Source organism: Lepisma saccharinum, chromosome 1, assembly GCF_977018435.1.
Source record: "Lepisma saccharinum chromosome 1, izLepSacc3.1, whole genome shotgun sequence".
NCBI classification, from domain to species: domain Eukaryota; kingdom Metazoa; phylum Arthropoda; class Insecta; order Zygentoma; family Lepismatidae; genus Lepisma; species Lepisma saccharinum.
This window is the reverse complement of record NC_139229.1, coordinates 174,521,240-174,543,918: the sequence shown is the minus strand read 5'-3', so window position 1 is coordinate 174,543,918 and position 22,679 is coordinate 174,521,240. Positions and strand designations below refer to the sequence as shown.

Below are 22,679 nucleotides of genomic sequence, written 5' to 3'. Positions count from 1 at the left end.
TGAAGAATGTTATTCTTGATGAATCTTCTCATTACACCTGTAACACTTTCCTAGGAGTCTTGAAGAAATGGGAACATTGTTTGAGAGTTTGAAATTTTCTAGCACAAGGTTTAAAAAGAAATTGAAGCATAGAGGAGAACATTGCAAGAGAATCATAAAGCATTAAATTAATATTTGAAAAAGAATATGAGGCCTGGAAACTTTGCTCTAAGAAGTTAGATATTTCAGCTTTCAATGCATTTTTAAGTCAGTATGAAGTACAAAACTTAAAATGCAGATCAGTCTAGCCACTAACTCTTGTATCATGTGCATGCCACAAAGGGAAATCACGTACAACTTAAAGGTTACAGATTCCAACCAATAAGCGACCTGGATCATCTTTGACTGCAGTTCACATTTGGAACATCCAAGTGAAAACAACATAAAAAACAACTGCTCTAAGGTAAATGCTACTACAGTCTGGGTTAGAAGTAGGCAAGAACATACTATAGTCCATCAATTGTACTTCATTGGGATTTATTGACCAATTACAAGATTTACCCTGAGATTTCCGAATTCTTCAGGTTTTCCAGGTGTGTGGGAATCCTGCTTACACTTCTTAACAAAGAAAAACAATCCCCTCAATCACTGCAATACATAAAAATTACAAAAAATGAACAAATGCCAATCTGAAAATCATTTCTTATAAAATATTACGAAATAGCAATTTTTACTTGAATCCAGTGCGAGCCTATGCAACTGGACGGGTCATAGGTGGAGGATAGTGAAACCTTCCTCAGATATGAGAGGAAGCTGCGAATAAGGGGAAACCAAATAAGCAGTACCGGATGGACGCAGCAAGGCTATCAGGGTGGGGAGGGTGTCCAGTGCCTTGGACATACTCAGGGAATACCACAAATACCCATCGACAGCCTTGTGTCATAGCAAATCAACAACGCCATAAAAGTGATTGCCTCCACTGAATTCTGGACCTGGAGGGATCCAGAAAGGCTAAGGGAGTTGGAACCCTAACAGAAAACAAGGATGTCCCAGGCGACAGCCCCACCACTTAGGTGTAGTCTGCGACAGGCCCGATTAGCCGACAGCCAAAAACATAAATAATTTGAGAAAAGAAAGAAGCACGTCGGACTGGAAATTGGAGATGATGCGGGCTTGAATAGGGACATTGAATATTGGAATACTGACAGGAAGGACTGAAGAAATTGTAGATCTAATGGAGAGAAGAGCAATCGACATCTTTGGAATGAAGAGGAGAAATGAAAATGAGGAAAGACTATAAACTGTACTGGGCAGAGACTGAAGAGGGCAGAAGAAGTGGGGTTGGATTTGTGGTCAGAAGTGGAATAAGTGAGGAAGTAGAGAGGGTAAATTACAGAATAATGAAACTAAAAATGAATGTAAGAGGGAAAATAATATAAATAATTTAAGTGTATGCCCCACAAACAGGATGTACAAGGGAGGAGAAAGCAGAATTTGAAGAAAAACTTGGAAGAATATGTAGGAAAGGAATGGCAAATTGTGATGGGTGATTTTAATGTGCAAGTGGGAAAAGGCAGGAAAGGGTATATGGAAATACTTGGAGCAGATGGATGGGGACAGAGGAATGAGGAGGGAAGGAGGCTACTGGGCTTTTGTAAGAGAAATGGACTGTCAGTAGGTAATAGCTGGTTTAAGAAGAAATATGACAGGCATAAAATTACAAGATACAGTTGGAATAATGAACAAAAGTCTCTAATAGATTATATATTGTTAAGCAAGGAAGTAAAGAAGAAAATGAACAACTTTAAAATAATACCCAGTGAGAACTTAGACAGTGACCACAGGTTACTAGTAGGAGACGTGAGGAGATGGAAAATCAAAGTGCTAGAAGAAGATGTAGATGGGAACAAGAAAGTATTGTACGGATTAGTGAGAAAAAGGAGATGAGAAAGAGGAGACAGCTGTAAGCTAAGGCATGAAAGGGGAAATACGTGGTCTGTTAGGAAAGTAATGAGACTGATTTTCTGTAAACGATGAATTTTATTATCTTTACAAATCAAGGTTATCCCCTTCAAAATAATTCCTGTGGGCAGCTACACAGCGATGGAGGCGTTGCTTCCATTGTTTGTAGCAGTGCTGGAAGGCTTCTGCTGAAATACCTTTTTAGCTCATCGATTACGCTCTTCTGGATATTATCCAAAGTATCAAAATGGCATCCTTTCAAGTGGTTTTTGAGCAAGGAGAATAAAAAATAGTCACAGGGACTGAGATGTTCCACGATTCATCACCTGTGATCACGCAACTGAAGAATTCTGGCTCCCTGTCAAGGCGGTCCAGAAGATCGACACACATCCCTCCGATGGGTTTTCTGCTCAGGCGTGAGGTTCTTTGGAACAATCTTGGCGCACACTTTTCTCATGTCCAAATCTTGTGTTAAAATTTCATGGACGGTACACACGTTCAAATTTAACTCGCTACTGTTCATTCTCACCGTCAATCGACGATCTGACCTCACTCTTTCCACATTGTCATCCGTTTTTGAGTTTGAAGGTCTTCCCGCACAAGGCTCGTCTTCCACTTGTTCTCAGCCTTCTAAAAAGGACTTATGCCATCTGAACGCTTGTGCCCTAGATAGTGCATGTTCTCCATAAGCCCTTTGTGACTTTTCATAAGTCACAGTAGCGGATTCGCCAAGCTTAACACAAAATTTGATGGCACAACGTTGTTCAAACTTTTGCCAGTCCATTTTCGTAACACACCTCACAAACACAACTTCACGTCAGACGCTCTCAACAATCGCGTAGCAACTGTAGCAAGTTGAAACTTGTACTGAGTCAACAGCAAGCGTTCACCTACCTGCAGTGTGAAGGTGGAGGCAGCAGCGTTGCCGGTTCGTGCACAGTGTTGCCAGTTGGTTGGTTGAGTTGCTGTTTTAAGTCCACTTTATGCACAGTAAGGCTAATCAGGACTGGACCTACAGTTTAAAGTGGAATCCGAACCACTTGTGCCTCCACCGGGTATCGAACCCGGGACCCCTTGATTGCAAGGCAATGACGCTACCACTGTGCCATGGGGGAGGCAGTGTTGCCAGTCTCATTACTTTCCTAACAGACCACGTATTATAGAAGAGGATCAAGAAATAAGGAGAATGTGGAGAAATCATTTCGAGAAATTGCTGAATGTGAAAAAAAAGGAAATGAACATGAACAAGTGAAGGAAAAAGAAAACAGGAAGGAAAAATGAATCTCACATGGAAAAAAAATGGAGGAAGCACGGAAGAGAATGAAGAAAGGTAGAGCACCTGAAGTCGATGAAGTGCCTGTGGAAATGATACTAGGAGCAGGAGTGATTGGTGTGCAGTGGCTGTACAGTGTGTTGAAAACAGTGTGGCAAGAGAAGTGCCAAGAGATTGGAGTAAATGTAGGGTAAAATGTACGTTCTAAGCCACCCCCGAAATTTTAGTTTACTTTTATTGTGTATACCTATACAGTAATATACTCAAAATCGAACTTTGACTGTTACAAAAGTGACACAATACAAGCGCAAAAAAAAAAGTCAAAGCTCAAATTCCAATTTTCATAGTGCAAAATTGCTAATTTTCGAAAATCCCTCTATAACTTTTGCTAAAATTTTATTTTTCAATAATTAAAGCGAAGTGCTAAATTAAAAGTAAGTGCTAAGTTACTTCCGGTCCACTTCCGGTCTACTTCCGGTTTACTTCCGGTCTACTTATAAATTATTACAAATTTTAGCAAAATACCCCAGCATCCTGTATTTGTATATCTCTGTATCACCATATGTGTACTAATTTTTATTTCTTATACTGTTAGTGCTTCGACCGGCAATATAATAGCAATATGAACCATACTGCCGCTCTTCGAAATATGATTCTCAGTCCTCCCTTCCACATAATCTTTTTTTAGATTTTTCCTAAGTCTTACCGTTTCCAAGATAACCCCACTTCCGGTCGCCATTTTGGATTTCCGAGCATAGATATTTATTCATACTTTTTCTCACGTATAGGCGTACGTGATGAATCACCAAACAGATTTTTCCTAAGTCGTACCGTTTCCAAGATAACCCCACTTCCGGTCGCCATTTTGGATTTCCGAACATAGATTCTATTCATACTTTTTCTCATATATAGGCGTACGTGATGAATCACCAAACAGATTTTTCCTAAGTCGTACCGTTTCCAAGATAACCCCACTTCCGGTCGCCATTTTGGATTTCCGAACATAGGTTCTATTCATACTTTTTCTCACATATAGGCGTACATGATGAATCCCCAAACAGTGGTGCTTTGTTTGTGTGTAAAAAAGAAATGCAATGCTTTTTGCACTTGGTTATCATCACCTAACATGGTGGCTTACTAGGATTAGGCTCATGGTAATGAGGTCCTAGTAGCTGAAACGTTGTCGGGGTATTTTGCAAAAAATTTCCTTAAACAGTTAACAAATATATATTTTTTTAAATTCAGACATTAGATGGATTTTACAAATATATTTAAAAAAATACGTTAGGTAATTGTGGCTTCTACAGCTCGTCGCAAAAATATACCTAAAATTTTATTGTTTTAAGAAGAATCCTAAAAAAATATTTTATATATATAAAACCCAAATTATAAAAATATAGATATAAACCAAAAGTTTACTGATTAATAAATTGAGATTATAAATACAAATATTTTGCTATTTTCAATTATTATTTGAGAATTAGAAGTTGAGAGAAGAGATTTATTAAATAATTAATTTACCTAAAATTTTATTGTTTTGACAAGAATCCTAAAAAAATATTTTGTATATATAAAACCCAAATTATAAAAATATAGATATAAAACCCAATTATAAAATATAAATATAAAACCCAATTATAACAAAATGAATAATCAAATTAAAAATCCAAACCAAGATATTTTATATCATGTTGTATATAATACAACACATGTAGATAATGAAGAATTAGATATTCCAAATTTTCTAGCTAAACTTAAACCTAAATTTAAAAATTTAATTTGTGATAAACTTAAACAATATTCTCTCAAATTATATTGTATTTTATCATCAAATTATATAAATCCTGGTAATAAAATAGAAAAATTTTATCATCAGACTCATGTGTTAAAATTATACTATAATGATACTAATAATTTAGATAATATTTATGATAGAATTTGTGAAGAACTTAAGTTACAACAACAACAGTTCGAAAAACAAGATTCAGGTTGGTCTCTTTGTGATACAAACCATGAACTTGAATTGAAAATAGCAAAAAATGCCCCTTTTGGAGGATCTGGTTATATTAAATTACCTAAAGAGATTGAAAACAAAAAATCTGTATTAAATATTCAAAATCATGATAATAAATGTTTCCTCTGGTGCATCATAGCATATTTTCATCCAGTTAAAAATTATATTGATCACAAATATCGTGTCTCCCATTATGAAAAATTTGAAACAGAATTTAAAAAATCCATGTCAGGAATGAAATATCCAGTACAAATCTCAGATATTGAGAAATTTGAAAAGCAAAATCAACAATACAATAAAAAATTAATAAATGTTCATGTTTATGGTTATGATATAAATAATAATATTTATTCACTCAGACACCATCCACCATCTGCTGGTGCACATATCATAAGATTATTATATGTTACAGAGAGAAATAAGAAACACTATTGTCTCATACAAAATCTAACAAAATTGGTGCATAATCAAATAACATTAAATCATCTTAAAATTGCTCTATGTGATAGATGCTTGTCAAAATTTTATAGAAGAGGTGACAAATCATGTGAACAGCAATTAGAGGAACATATTGAAAAATGTTATTATCCTCATCTAACTTACAAATTTCCATCCAAAATTATAAAATTTTCTAATTATGAATCGCTGGTACAACATCCATTTGTAATCTATGCTGATTTTGAAACAATACAGATACCGATGCAAACATGTCTTCCCGATCCAAATGAATCATATACAACAAATATAGCTAACCATGAATCTTGTGGTTTTGTACTAAAATTAGTAAAAACTTATGAAGAAAATCATCCACAACAATTATTTATTTATAGAGGTAAAAATGCATCTCGAATATTTATTGAAAAACTTAGAGAGTGGGTAAAAGATTTTGCTCCAATTTTATATAATACAAAATTGATGAATAAAGTTACACCAGAACAACATCAGAAACATTATGATACCAAACAATGCAAATATTGTAAAAATAATTTTAATTCATTTAATCCAAAAGTTAAACACCATAACCATTTTAATGGAGAATATATTGAAACAATTTGCAATTCATGTAACTTGAAAATTAAGAAACCAAATTTTATTCCAGTATTTATTCATAATTTACAAAATTTTGACGTACATTTATTTATCAAAGAATTAGGATATGATACAGAAAATATTAATATTATACCACGTAGTAAAGATAAATATATTACCATAGAAAAAACTATCAGATTAGAAAATGGACAAATAATTAAACTTAGGTTTCTAGATTCATATCAGTTTCTATCTAGTAGTTTGGCAAATCTGGTGAAACAATTATCCGATGATGAATTTATTCACACAAGAAAATATTTTAATAATGTTAATATGGAATTGCTAAAAAGAAAAGGAGTTTACCCCTATCAATACATGGATAGTTTTGATAAATTTAATGAGACACAGTTACCACCGAAAAATAAATTTTATAACCATCTTCAGGATGAAGAATGTAGTGAAATAGATTATCAATATGCACAGACAATTTGGAATATATTAAATTGTAAAACAATGGGAGATTATCATGATATCTATTTAAAACTGGATGGTCTTTTGTTAGCCGATGTGTTCGAGATTTTTCGAAATCGTTGTTTCAAGAAATACAATTTGGATCCTGTTTTTATGTATACAACACCGGGTTTATCCTGGCAAGCTATGCTTTTAAATACAGAGGTTGAAATTGGTCTTGTTACCGATATCGAACAGTTCATGTTTGTTGAATCTGGTAAGCGTGGTGGTATAGTCCAGTGTCCTTTAAGATATGCAAAAGCAAATAATAAATATTTATCTAGAAATTATAATGCTAATAAAAAATTTAAATATATTTTATATATTGACATGAACAATTTATATGGTTATCTCATGAATCAATCACTACCAATTGGCAATTACGAATGGATGACAGATACAGAACTTGAAGACAAAGATTTCTTAAACTGGTCTGAAGATCATGCAAAAGGTTGTCTACTGGAAGTTGATTTGGAATATCCATCACATCTACATGACCAACACCATGGTTTTGCTATGGCACCAGTTTCTCAAAAAGTACCAGGTACAGAGGAAACAAAATTGATATTATCATTTGAAAATAAAAATAATTATGTACTTCATTATCGACTGTTACAGTATTATTTGAAACATGGTATGAAATTAACAAAAATCCATAAAGGGTTAAAATTTGATCAAGAAAGATGGTTAGCTCAATATATTGAGAAAAATACAAATAATCGAATACAAACAAATTCTAAAGTTGAAAAAAATCTTTATAAATTAATGAGTAATTCCATATATGGAAAATGTTTAGAGAATAAAAGAAATCGAGTGAGGTGTAATTTGGTGTCAGACCGAAAAAAACTTCTGAAACTTATTGCCGACCCCACATATAAAAGTTTTACAAAAATTACTAATAATCTAATTCTTATTGAAAGATCCAACACTAATATAATGTGTGATGCACCGATAGCTGTCGGTGTTACAGTTTTAGAATTATCAAAATTGGAAATGTATAAATTTCATTATGATGTTATGAAACCTAAATACAAAAATAGAATTAAAGTAGCTTATATGGATACTGATAGTTTTGTATATGAGATAGAAACAAATAATTTATACAATGACTTGTTCTCTCTAAATAAATATTTTGATTTTAGCAATTATCCAGAAAATCATCCATTATACAATATTGAAAACCAGATGATCCCTGGGAAAATGAAAGATGAGGCAGCAGGGTCCATAATATCAGAATTTGCCGGACTCAGATCGAAAATGTATTGCATGAAAATGGATGGGGAAGAAAAAGAAATTAAAAAAGCTAAGGGTGTAAAACAGGCATGTACAAGAAAACTTGCAATAGATGATTTCAAACAATGTTTAAAAAATAAAAATAAAAAAATATACATGCCTGCCTACCATCTTAATAGTAAATTAGATGGTGTTTATACTACAATAGAAAATAAAATAGCTCTCGATGGGAATGATAATAAATTGCAAGTATTAGATTGCAATATCTATACTAGAGAATATGGACACTATAATACAGTAAAAATTTGTTCTAAATGTTATAAATTCAAAAAATTAACATAAATATTACAACAATTTAAAATTATTTTATTCTATTATATTTTTATTAAAATTATTCTATAAATTCAAAAAAATTAATTCAAATATTACATAATTTATTTTCTATAATTAATAATTTTTTTAATTTTTTAATTTTTTTTTAATTTTTTAATTTTTTAAAATTTTTTTATTTTTTTATTTTTTTAATTTTTTTTTAAATAATACAGCAACCTAACACTTAAAATTGTTCTATCACTCTTTCATTTTTTACATCATATATGTATGATTTCTCCACAATTAAAATTGCACTACATATGGTTTTTTTCAGGTTAAAGTTTCATGAAACTCACACATTAACTTAATATTAGTTCGATCATTGATAACCACCAATTTTCTTTTTGATGCATTTATTAAAAACATAGGTCTGTGAACTATGAACTAGTCTGGGTTATAATACATATCGATATTTCCTTCAGTTACTCTTTTAAATGCAGAATATGCTTCATATAATTTTAAATAATCTTGTTCTGTAATATTTAAATTGTAATTTTCACGTGGGAATACCTCATTTCTACCATTCTTAAGATATATATTTTTAATTTTACAGTTATCAAATTTGCTGCTATCTTTTTCCTGATTGTCATCTCTCCCTGTCTGAAACAATACGGCTACAAATTCTGGCATGTCATATTGTAGAGATTGGAACTGATTAGTAATGTCGTACTCGAAAAATTTACCCTCTACAGGTTTCTGTATGCATTGATATGTATAAAATTGTATTGGAATTTGAGGATTTTTCAAAGTGTTGGATTTATACTTCAGAGCATAATTCGATTCATATTCAACTATAGGCATGCGTAACTCCATAGACTGGATCACACATTTTGCAACTTCGGGTAAACTAGCCTCGTTGGCTGTTCCATCTGCATTTAAAGTTTTATATCTCATTATAGCATTATAATCATTGGGTGATCTGCGAAATATGATGCTTAAACCACCTTTCCACATAATTTCTTTATAATCGGAGAAAAAACCAAATAGCAATCTCATGGGGAACAGTACTGTGTGACTTTTTGTCATAATTTTTGTTCCAGCTTCGAATCCACCTATTTTATAATATACACTTTCTGATTTTGATAATTTTAATGTTGCCACAGTAGTGGATGTAATTCCAGGATAATCAATCCTGTCAATCACTGTACCATGTTTCCTGACTTCAATTTGTGAGAACAAGAATGGAACAAAATTGTCTATAAGTTTTATATTAGCAGCAGCTGGAAAGTCTTCACTATTACTTTGTTTTACAATATCAAATTTTATATACAGATCGGATCTATGAGGATGAATAAATCCGTCCCCGACAGAAATATCAAACTGTACTTCCTTATTCGGTTGATTAAGATTAGCAAATGTCCTCCTGTTTGGAGGGAATGACTGTAACTCATAACTTTCGATATTTTCCATTTTGGATATTTATTTATATAATTTTAAATATTAATTTCTATTATTGCAGTGGTCTTAGCACCGGCAAAACCGACTATCTCGTTTTTCTCATTTGTAATTCTTATCTCTATGTAATTAACTTTATCATAGTAAACAGGAAAATAGATTGGTGAGATTGGGGAATAAAAAATAGGTTCCATAAATTCAGAATTCAGTTTAAATGTAGCAATAATACCTGTTTCCTTGTGACTACCAATTGAATTTTTTTCGGCTTTGATAATCATTCCTTTAGCAATATTACAGTGAACATTCAACGTCTCGATAGCTAGGAATTGCGGTATAAATTTACCTATGTGTCTAGTACCAGGTTCTAATTTTGAATTGTTCTCAAATCCTAAAAGTTCACCCATGTTAGATAGATCTACTGTTTCATTAGTGGATACAATCTCCACTCTGTGTGTTACAGAATTTTGAGAGAGTAGTACAGTATTAGGAAATTCTGATTGTAGAGTAGATAAATTATATTGTCCAGGAGGAATAATAATTTTCTCGTTACCTACAAATATAGTATTGTTGTATGATGTTACATTCGGAATCAGATACATGCTGTAGAATGCTCTCAGAGCTATAGATTTTGGATATATAATATCATCGTGGAGATGCAGTTCCAAGATCGAAGTTTCACTAGAAAGATGAAAAATTCCCATACTTTATGTATAATACTGCTTTCTGAAAATCTTGTAATTTTATGTGTGGTATTTTATTTAATATTCTTAGCATCGTAATACAAATATGACCACATATAATTTGATCAAAATCTTGTATGCGCTGGTCGTTGTAATAAATATTACAATATTTTAAATAATTAACTAATTCTCTAGGTGGTCTCCCTCCAAAGGAATCAAAAATAAAAACATTGTTGTTTTGTTTATAATAACAGACCCAGTGGGTACCAATATTTTCGGACTTATCCAAATTGACCACACCACATTCTCGAGAGTGACTATTTTTAGGGAGAGAATCCGACATGAAAACTCCTCTGAAATGTTGAATTTTAAATATTTTAACTAAAGATTCAATGTCTTGGTTCGTGAGCGGCTTTTCTTTTTTTTTAATTTTCTGAGTACTCTGGATTTCACACCACTGCCCCTTCGTAGGGGGCTCTCCATAGCCAGATTATGGCGTTTTTGTTCCTCTAATTCGGCTTTATTTTTTTTCGAATTGAGTACAGTTTTTGCAATAGCAGCACTGCCACCAGCTAAACTTCCCACGGCACCCAAAGCAGCTAGGATAGCAGGAATGCTGAATATGAATCCACCACTATGTGCTTTTTTTCTTATATTTTGCAATCGTTTTAATTGTGGTGTACTAAGTAATAACTTCATCCCATTTCCTTTGGATATACATTGTTTTTTTTTCTCCTGTTGTTTTTTAGTTAAAATTGAATTTACAATTTTTAAATTTTTGAGATCCCAATATGGAATTTGATATACTACTCCTTTCGGTTTCATATTTTTTTAAAATTATTTTTTTAAGGGTATTTATTTATATATTAACAAACTAAATTACTAACTAAAATTAACTAATTCTCTACAAACCCCACCCTAATTTTTGTTTTGTGTTCATAGCAATTGTTGTACCCAATGCTGCTATTTTCTCACCCAAAGAAGCATCTCTACTGGTTAATCTTCCAAATGCTGCATGCTCCAATTTTTGATCGGCTGCATGACGATTGTCGAGGTCTGTGTGTGTATTGTATGCAATATCATGATCTTTACAAGCGGCATCAAGTTGATTAATTCCCCTATCTCCTCTTTCTAATCGTTTATCAAGTTTGGTGCCCGGACCACAGTACTGGTAACCAGGTACATGTAATTCGAATGGAAGTTTATTTATAATATCATTAACCAAACCTCGACCTTCTGATACATTCCAGAATTTAGGAGGTAGAGTATTGATAATTTTAATTAAGTATCCTATACCTTTTGGATCATTTACAATAAAATTGGCTAATTTATCACTGATCATGTTTACAATACCTATTTTTTCATTATAGAAATTATTGTTCCCAGCATTTTCTTCTCCGGCTATAACCAGCAATCTATCTATGAGTTTTCTCACATCATCCACCCAGACAAACTCTTTAGGTAAAGTATTATATTGTTTGATACCACTACCGGTTTTAAGTTGGTTCCAGATCGGTTTAATTAGATTTTTGTATTTGTCGCCACTGCTCGATTTAACTCTATTCTGACTGGCATCATTATTTTGGTATAGAGCATCGGACAATATCAAAATTTCGGAGTAACTCTGGTAATCTTCATCTGTGTAATCTTTAGGGTGTTTCTTGGTAATCAGTTCCCACAACCCTATAGTTCCCGGGTATCTCGACCAACTATTTCTTTCACCCAAATTTATTTTCACATCATCGCCTTGAAATGTTACTCTAGATTTCCCAATTTTCCATACTACACCTTCATTTGGTTCCATGGTCGGATACAATCCAAACACTTCATCTTTTTCAAATTTTCCAGTACTTAGGTAATCTCTGGCCAGAGGACCCAACTCAATTTTCTCAGGTTCACCTATAGTTTTAATAGGCGGCTGTTGGAGTGTTAGGGGAGTATGGATACTAGATAATGGTGTAGGAGGAAAATCTGCATAATTTTAGCAGTAAGAGGTACCAATTCATTTATGAGGTTTTTATTTTGTTCTGTCACACCTTTAATTTCTTTACCAAGACCACTGATTGCATCTATAATTGGTTGATCTTGACGTTTGTGTTGTTCATAGAATCCTCGATTTTCTGATTTCCAACCTTTGAATCGTTTGGTGAGGTACTCACGTAATTTAGAATTGTCTTCTATTTTGTGTTTTGTCATTTTTGATTAGAGGTTATTTTTATAACGTTTTAACGTTTTTTATATCGATTTAATGTTCATGAAATCGTTGATTTTGTTTCTATATTTTCCATTGTTAGGTTTTCTAGTCATGTCGATTGTAACAAATCCAAAATCATAATCGTTCCAACAGGATGAACAAAATTTGGAAAATTGGTCGTAATTTAAATCTCCCCCCACATAATCATCATGAACATGTTTAAGGTTAGTGTGATCTTGACGAAACAAACATATTAAATTTGAATTATCCCTCAGTAACTGTTTGGGAATCTTAGAATATGTTTGAGCCAAATAAAAACAATCTATTCCTCTGTGTCGACCTTGAGTGAAGAAATTTCGAATTAAGTTTTGATTTTCCAGAATCACATCATCGAATACCACAACAGAATTTTCTAAACAGTGGTCGAGAGGTTTAATTTCTGATCCAAATGTGGCTATACCCAATCCCTTATACAATTTCATGAGTTGCTGGTATTTTGGTTGTTCTAAACTTTTTGAGAATACATACAGGTGCCTATTTTTCCAGTCTAACCAATTAGGCGCAAGCAAGAAATTATCTACCAGCAGTGTAGTTTTACCACAACCGGATGGGCCTACAATAAGACACCTAATATTGTCTGGTAACAACTCACCATTTTTTTTACTAGTTTCTACTAACTCTGGCAAACGTTGCACAACGTTCCAAGTTGGTATCATAGAATCACCTGGTTTGCCTCTATCCAACTTTTTTCTGGCAATCCTAGCCATTTTACATACAATTTGTTATTCTTTTTCTTTAATATTTTTTCAATAAGATATGTATCTGGATATTTTGTTTTACTGAGTTCCTCTTCATAAAATCTTCCTTTCAGTATTTTATTATAATTATCTTTTAATATATAAGTATACCTGTTGCCTGGTAAAACTCGAACCACTGTAAACAATTCGGTGCTCCAATTTTTTGTGTAACTTTTCTCAAATAAATGCTTAAATTTACTAACTCGCACCTTATCTCCTATTTTAAATCTGGGTTTCTCTGTTGTGTATTTATACTTATGACAGTAAACAGTAGAAATCAATCGTTGTTCATCAGATTTAGTTACCTCGGCAGGTTTCATATGTATGGTTCTATGCATGGAATTATTGTAATTATGTACTAGGTCAGGTAAAATTTCTACCCATTTATAGTTACCCTGTAGAGTAAATTGTTTCCACATGAGATTTTTTAATGTTCTGTTGAATCGTTCTACTATACTTGCTTTAAGATCACTGTATGTAGAATAATGTTTAATATTATGTTGATTCATTAATTTGGTAAATGTAGAATTGTAAAATTCTTTTCCTCTATCTGTGTGCAAATAATTCGGTATCCTACCTTGCTCGAAAATAAATTTGAAAGCTTCAGCGACACAAGTTGCTGTTTTAGATTTTATAGGAATTGCCCATGCATATTTGCTAAATGTATCTATCACGGTAAGTAAATATTTGTAACCATGATTTATCTTATGTAAATTTTTTAAAACCCCCGTAGACATTTCTATCAGATCACCCTCCCACAGATCATCTATGCTTTTTGTTACCACAGATAATCGTTTGTAATTACGATGGGCTGGTCTGTGTAATTCATTAACTATACCTTGTCTAGACATCTAGTGCGAAGAGAAAATATTACATAAAATGGATTAACCTCAGGGTATAATTGTCTTATGTCAAAAATTAATTTATCACCAGTTTCAATATGAAAAAGCGATAATTGTTCATCCTCATGTATTTTATATTTGTTGGCAGATTCATCCCAGTATGCTATAGGTATTTGAACTGCTTTGTGTATACCATCTTTTCTTATTATAGTAAATTTGGGAACTTCGACATGTTTTATATTATTTAAAAATCTAAACTTCAAAAATCTAAGTTGGCCATCAACAAAAAATTCGTGTGCCTGTGCGTACGGGTATAATTTGTAAACATTACCTGCATTAACGTATGTCCAGTGCCCTCGAGTGTTTGGAATACTTTGTAACCTAACAATTTCCATAGAATAAAACTGACGAGAATCTGCATCGTCTAATCTGCTTAATACCGGTTCCAGGTGTTCGCTGATAGTACGAACCAACTCATCGTAACCCGGTTTAATTTTCACATCCACATATACCTGTTTGAATTGTTCTTTCAAATCATGCAATTGATTGGCGAAATTCGATAAGTTCGATTCTTGTGCTGCTTCAATGGTGCTAATTTGCACCTTAATGTTCGAGATAATCTGCTGTAAACTTTCTACTAGTTTCAATTTCGAACTCTGGCTAGTGAGATCGTGTACTTGATTTCTGATGTCCATAAATAATAAGTTTAGTTCATTGATTATTTGGTTGGTGGGAAGATTAGCAACGGTTTCTTTGATTTGTGAATTTCCCCCTGAATATTTTTAATATCTTCAGATTTGAGTATTCGATTTACTGCTCTCTTCATGGCTCTTATTTCCTGTGAAGTAGGCAACCCTGCTACAGTATTCTGAAGTGTGGTCAGAGTTAATTTTACAGCATCCAGTTCGGTTGCAGATGCAACAGTTTTCAAAATTTCTTGCAGTTGGGTTATGTCATCTTGAGTAGGCGTAGATTGCTGCAGTGTTTCTAACTTATTCTGTATGTCATCTATGAGATGGTGGAAATGAGATAATTCAGATTCGGTATTGAGATTTTCTAATTTAGCAACTTGTTGTTGTACTAGGGCTAAAGTTTCGGTGATACCTGGCAATTTTGATTCCAGAGTTTCCTGTACAGTAATTAATTCATTTTTCATAGTTTTAAGAGTATCTTCGATGTGAGCTATGGTTGCTTGTATCTTACCAAAATCCTCAAAAGTTTCCAGCTGCAATTTAATATTTGTTACACTACGAGCAATGGCATTGAGTTCAGTAGATGAAGGCAAATTATGAATAAAATCTTCCAATGTTTGAATTTTGGTTTGAACTTCGGTTATGGCTGAATGCAGTTCATCTGTCTGCAGTTCTATTTTAATATTTTCCAGTGTAGGAATCTCGAAAGATTGAACCTGTTCTCGTAATTTGGTAATACTCGCATTTACTTGTTCAAATTCCTCTTGAGTTTTGATACCCTGAACAATGGTTTGCAGTTCGGTGCGAATACTATTCGCTTGCTTGTTTAATTGCTGTTTCAATTGTTCGGTATTGGTTATCTGCATTTGTCGAAATTTATCGAGTTCATTTTTTAATTTGGCTACACTTTCCTCCAAGTTTTGAAGATTGTCTATTGAGGCTAAATTGGTATATTTTTCCAGTAGAGATTTGAGTTCTCCATCAATTTTTACTATGGGGTCAATCAGTTGAGTTTGAAGATTTGTGATTTCTGCTTGTATATTCACATTTAATGAATTTTGTAAAATTAATAAATCTGATTTAAGTTTTTTTAGACGTTCATCTAATCTAGCAATATCATTGGAATTATCCGGTATTTCCTGTCTTCTCCTGTTCCCAAATATGTCCATAATATATTTGTTATTTTATTTATTTATTATTATTTTGTTTTTGGTATTTTATATATTTCATAAATTCATAGATTCATAGATTATTCTTATTTCGATAAAGAGAGGAATTAATTTATTATACTCCCCAATTGTTTCAGCATACAGGAATTCACCTGCTTGCACTTCGTATGTTGTGTCGGGACTAATTGCATTATGCTTAATTCTATACAAATTCCGACCTATGTGTACAAGTGCTGCATTGGATGGAGAGATACTTATTTGCATTTTCCCACTGACAGGAATTTTATATGATGGTTTGTTATTATTGAATACATGTAATTGTTTCCCTGTGTCTTCATCAATTTGGTACCAGATACTATTTAGATGAATGATGACCAAACTTCTCAATTTACTAAGAATATTTTTTATAATATCCATGTTGACTGGAATTTTCTCTATTTGTTGAATATGTTGTTTCTTAAACCCAAACACATTCATTGGCATAATTAGAAAATATTTATATGGTTATTTTATTAATATATTTGCATAAAATATGTTGAGGTTTAGGATTCTTCTCAAAACTATAAAATTTTAGATAATTAATTATTTTAACAAACCTAACAGTACAAGAAATAAAAATTAATACACATATGGTGATATAGAGATATACAAATACAGAATCTTCGGTTCAGATCTGAACCGAATAGATGCTGGGGTATTTTGCTAAAATTTGTAATAATTTATAAGTGGACCGGAAGTGGACTGGAAGTAGACCGGAAGTGGACCGGAAGTAGACCGGAAGTGGACCGGAAGTAACTTAGCACTTACTTTTAATTTAGCACTTCGCTTTAATTGTTGAAAAATGAAATTTTAGCAAAAGTTATAGAGGGATTTTCGAAAATTAGCAATTTTGCACTATGAAAATTGGAATTTGAGCTTTGACTTTTTTTTTTTTTGCGCTTGTATTGTGTCACTTTTGTAACAGTCAAAGTTCGATTTTGAGTATATTACTGTATAGGTATACACAATAAAAGTAAACTAAAATTTCGGGGGTGGCTTAGAACGTACATTTTACCCTACTGTGAAATGTTGTAAAAATATTATATTAAAGTAATGTAGCCATTCCCCATCCAGGGTGGGGTCTGAATCATTCATTTTTACATGCATTAATAATAATTAAAGCAAATCTAAATCTCTTGTTAAAGTACAGGTACAGTTTTCATCTTAACCAGTTAACATAATAACTGCTTATATTTGCTGCAGGAAGCAGAATTTTGCTATTTAAATCCATGCTCTTTAAGACAATGGTAATGTATGGTAGCACGATTTTTATTTTCTTTGAAACAAGTTCAAGTGGCAAAAGAGCTGAAATTGTTAGCAGTTTTAATCTAATTGTACAAATTTCCTGAGGAAAGCTGTATTAAGTGAGGTTAAAATATATTTTAGATATACAATGGCTGTTCAAAAAGAAGCCAAACTTTTACAAAATTGAGAAAATATTAATATTCACCAGCTATTGGGACCTGTCTCCTTCAAATTACTCCCTCCACTGTGCACACACAGCTCCCAGCATTTCTGCCAGCCCTGGAATTCCTGCTGGAACTCCGGTCCTGTAGTGAATTCTCCTTGATATCTTCTATTGTCTTGAATCTGTGACCTTTGAGGGTGGATTTCAACTGGGGCGAAGAGGAAGAAGTTTGCTGGTGCCAAATTAGGGAAGTATGTAGGTTGTGGAACAACAGGTGTCTGATTTTTTGCCAAAAACTCCTGAACAACAAATGAAGAATGAACGAACATGTACATTATCGTGATGAACCATCCAGAACTTGTTCCGCCATATCTGTGGCCTATTACGCTGCACCCTTTCTTGTAATTGTTGCATGACATTAACATGGAATGCTACATTCACTGTGGAACCATGCTGCACAAACTCCAAATAGACCATCCCCTGTCAGTCGAAGAACACGATCAACATCACTTTAACATGGGATCTACTCATTCGTGCTTTTTTGGGCTGTGGTGAGGTTTCTTCCAAGCCACTACCATTTGTAACACTGAGTTCAACTGAAACATTCCTCACCATAGGCTTCATGTAACATGTTGTATCTCTCTTTTGAATGTTGTCTGCAATTTCACACAGAATTTCTCACATACTCGCTGCTCTTCCCATTTCCTTCATGGTAAGGTAACTGAAAATTGACTTGCGAACTCGACATGATCTACTGCATCACTGTGGTTAGCAAGAGCCTTAAAACTGGGCAAAGTTAATAGCTAAGGACACCGCTAGGCACCACCAGTGTCAGGTCTCTTCAACAAATTTATGTACAAACTTTACAAAAAGAGTTTGGTTTATTTTTGAACAGGCCTTGTACGCACTTTGTAAAGTATTCTAAAAACCTTTAAACCCCTCAGGAAATATCAATTCAAAGATTTGCATGTTTGCTTAATGTACAAAGTGTTAGAACTCATTCCTTCTTTATTACAGGACCAAGTACAGTGGTTGCTAGATCTCAAGTCCTTCATACAAATTGAGCATATAGAGGAGAAATTGAAGGATACCTTATTTTCTAACATGCATTTGTTGTTAGGAAAGAAAGCGGAAGCGATGCTGAGGAGTCAAGTTGAGAAAAGTCAAACTTTAATAGTGAACACCTTCAAGGAGTCCTTAGAATGCCTTAGTTTGTCGGATTTTAACTTGCTTCCCAGGTTCTGTTCTGTGGTCATGAAGTGCGTTGCAAAATTTGAAAAAGAAAACTACAACAAGGACTTGGTAAATGGATTTCACGGCAGCTGTGGTCAAGAGGTGTCGTATGATGTTTTTAAGAACATCTTACTGTTACTTTCTGCTGCTTTATCCTATTGTGTCAGGTCCAGAACTGTCAAAGTGTTTCCATCAGTGTTGTCTGCTACGAGTGCAGTTCGTCTTCTGTTCATCTTACTGTTACATGTACTATGTAGACATTTTGATATTAATCGTATAGATGTTTGCAAAGAGGTCCCCAGAATACTATTTAGTAGGCTCTAATAAAGTCTCCATTCATTTAAACCTCGTATGCAGATCATTATTTACCAATATGCTGAATGCTTAAATTGGATGTTAATTGCTTAATATCTATTCTAACAAAAATCAATGTAATTCTAAGTTTCGTTGATTCAGATTATAGTCCAGTACCACCTATTGACAAATCAGAAACCAAAGAATGAACAGCAACGTATAAGTTTTGTTAACATTCAATGAGCAGCGATGTATCTAAAAAAAATACTTAACGAAAATAAGGTGTATTTTTATTTACAGATACATATGGGACTCTAAAATTAAGTGTACTAAACTGGAACACTATAAGTTTTATGATGCTTTGGGATCCTAAGACAATGTCTATTGAAGAAGCGAATTAAGAAAACAAATAATTACGAACTATTACAAAATTAATAACCTCGTAAGTTACTGAATTATCACGATAGGTGCGCTACTTTTGGTCCCTATGAAGGCTCAAGGGTAAATTAACTTTTTTATTAAAATAATTACCATTTGCACCTGAAAAAAAGGTCTGAATGAAACTAAATATAAAAAAAGAACATGCACTAGTAAATGATGGCATCAAGGATATAGAAAGGTGCTGTTTATAGGTGAAATATTATTTAATTATCCTGAAAGCTAGACATTATGAGGATCGCTGACCAAACAACTTTTATATAACCCTGACATGATCTACTTTGCCTATGCATTCTTTAATTTTCTTTTTAAAATTCAATAGTCTAAGCCTGTTTGCTCGACGCTTGAATATTACTACTAAAATCTCTAAAAGAAATTATCATTCTGTCATCTGTGCCTTTATTTCACAAAACAATATGAGTACAACATCAAAGAATGATTTTCCGATAATTTCCAATCTTCAAAAGATGAATAAGATTTCTTGCTGTTATATAACCAGCATAACCCAGCTAGAATTTTGATTGATTGATTTAGTTTATTTTACTTCGCGTTTTGTGCCTCTTGGCTAATTTGCGAAGATGGGGATGAGTGATGAAATGGATGAATGGACATTCACAAACAACCAAGCCCGACCGGGATTCGAACCCGGGACCCTTGGCGTCGCAGCACGATGTGCTAACCACTCGGCCACAGGGTCGGGCCAGCTGGAATTTTATATTGGTTCCAATTAAAATTTCAATGAGAATGAATCGGATTCATCGGAATCTCAACTGACCAATTGGAAAATCAAGACAATTTCCAATTGGTGAATTGTATCCAATTGCAAGTTTATACATATTATAGAATCAATATGTTATAAACTCATTTATTAACTCAAAGCATAGGTAGTTTAATTTGACACCACATTTCCTGTGATTTAGAAGTTCATTGGAAAAACAGCACACTTGAACTGAATTTCTTCTGAATTCCAATGCAGACTACTGAAGTCAGATTTATCTTAATGAATAAGTAAAAAGAACTTTTCTTAAGAACTAACTCAACCTTAAAGCAGCTAGTAGTTGGAATAAAGGTTCATATTAGTTCTTGTTTTTTGCAATATGGAATATCCATGGTTATTATATGAAATACAATTGGAAAAATGAGCAATCTTTTGATCAACTAAGTCGATCTCGACAGTGTTTTGTTTCACATAGAAATTTTCAGCGAAAAATGCACGCTTGACCAGGACTCGAACCCGGGTCTCTGGCATTGCTCTAACCACTGAGCTACTACCAAGCCAGCCTGGTCTCGCCTGATTTTTCACTATCGCTGTTATACCTGCATGAAATCGTCTCTGCTAGTGCTACCGCAACGGGACCTGTTGCCTTTGAAACACAGTTGACTTCAACGTTGCCTGGTTCTACGCTGGTTCTGCTAACACTGATTTTTCGGGATGAAAATTCTTGATGTAGCTGGCGTGTTCTTTGCAGTATTGTTCGATTTTTTAAAACATAAATTTACAGCTCACTTTTTGCAATGTGAAGAATGTTATTCTTGATGAATCTTCTCATTACACCTGTAACACTTTCCTAGGAGTCTTGAAGAAATGGGAACATTGTTTGAGAGTTTGAAATTTTCTAGCACAAGGTTTAAAAAGAAATTGAAGCATAGAGGAGAACATTGCAAGAGAATCATAAAGCATTAAATTAATATTTGAAAAAGAATATGAGGCCTGGAAACTTTGCTCTAAGAAGTTAGATATTTCAGCTTTCAATGCATTTTTAAGTCAGTATGAAGTACAAAACTTAAAATGCAGATCAGTCTAGCCACTAACTCTTGTATCATGTGCATGCCACAAAGGGAAATCACGTACAACTTAAAGGTTACAGATTCCAACCAATAAGAGACCTGGATCATCTTTGACTGCAGTTCACATTTGGAACATCCAAGTGAAAACAACATAAAAACAACTGCTCTAAGGTAAATGCTACTACAGTCTGGGTTAGAAGTAGGCAAGAACATACTATAGTCCATCAATTGTACTTCATTGGGATTTGTTGACCAATTACAAGATTTACCCTGAGATTTCCGAATTCTTCAGGTTTTCCAGGTGTGTGGGAATCCTGCTTACACTTCTTAACAAAGAAAAACAATCCCCTCAATCACTGCAATACATAAAAATTACAAAAAAATGAACAAATGCCAATCTGAAAATCATTTCTTATAAAATATTACGAAACAGCAATTTTTACTTGAATCCAGTGCGAGCCTATGCAACTGGACGGGTCATAGGTGGAGGATAGTGAAACCTCCCTCAGATATGAGAGGAAGCTGCGAATAAGGGGAAACCAAATAAGCAGTACCGGATGGATGTGGCAAGGCTATCAGGGTGGGGAGGGTGCCCAGTGCCTTGGACATACTCAGCGAATACCACAAATACCCATCGACAGCCTTGTGTCATAGCAAATCAACAATGCCATAAAAGTGATTGCCTCCACTGAATTCTGGACCTGGAGGGATCCAGAAAGGCTAAGGGAGTTGGAACCCTAACAGAAAACAAGGATGTCACAGGCGACAGCCCCACCACTTAGGTGCAGGCTGTGACAGGCCCGATTAGCCGACAGCCAAAAACATAAATAATTTGAGAAAAGAAAGAAGCACGTCGGACTGGAAATTGGAGATGATGCGGGCTTGAATAGGGACATTGAATATTGGAATACTGACAGGAAAGACTGAAGAAATTGTAGATCTAATGGAGAGAAGAGCAATCAACATCTTTGGAATGAAGAGGAGAAATGAAAATGAGGAAAGACTATAAACTGTACTGGGCAGAGACTGAAGAGGGCAGAAGAAGTGGGGTTGGATTTGTGGTCAGAAGTGGAATAAGTGAGGAAGTAGAGAGGGTAAATTACAGAATAATGAAACTAAAAATGAATGTAAGAGGGAAAATAATATAAATAATTTAAGTGTATGCCCCACAAACAGGATGTACAAGGGAGGAGAAAGCAGAATTTGAAGAAAAACTTGGAAGAATATGTAGGAAAGGAATGGCAAATTGTGATGGGTGATTTTAATGTGCAAGTGGGAAGAGGCAGGAAAGGGTATATGGAAATGCTTGGAGCAGATGGATGGGGACAGAGGAATGAG

General features: G+C 33.8%; 1 non-coding gene across 1 annotated transcript; it reads right to left on the bottom strand.

The window, feature by feature from the left end:
* Window positions 1-2,984: 2,984 nt before the first annotated feature.
* TRNAA-UGC (transfer RNA alanine (anticodon UGC)) lies at window positions 2,985-3,059 on the bottom strand. Its single transcript has one exon. It is a non-coding gene; the product is annotated as a tRNA-Ala (tRNA).
* Window positions 3,060-22,679: the final 19,620 nt, after the last annotated feature.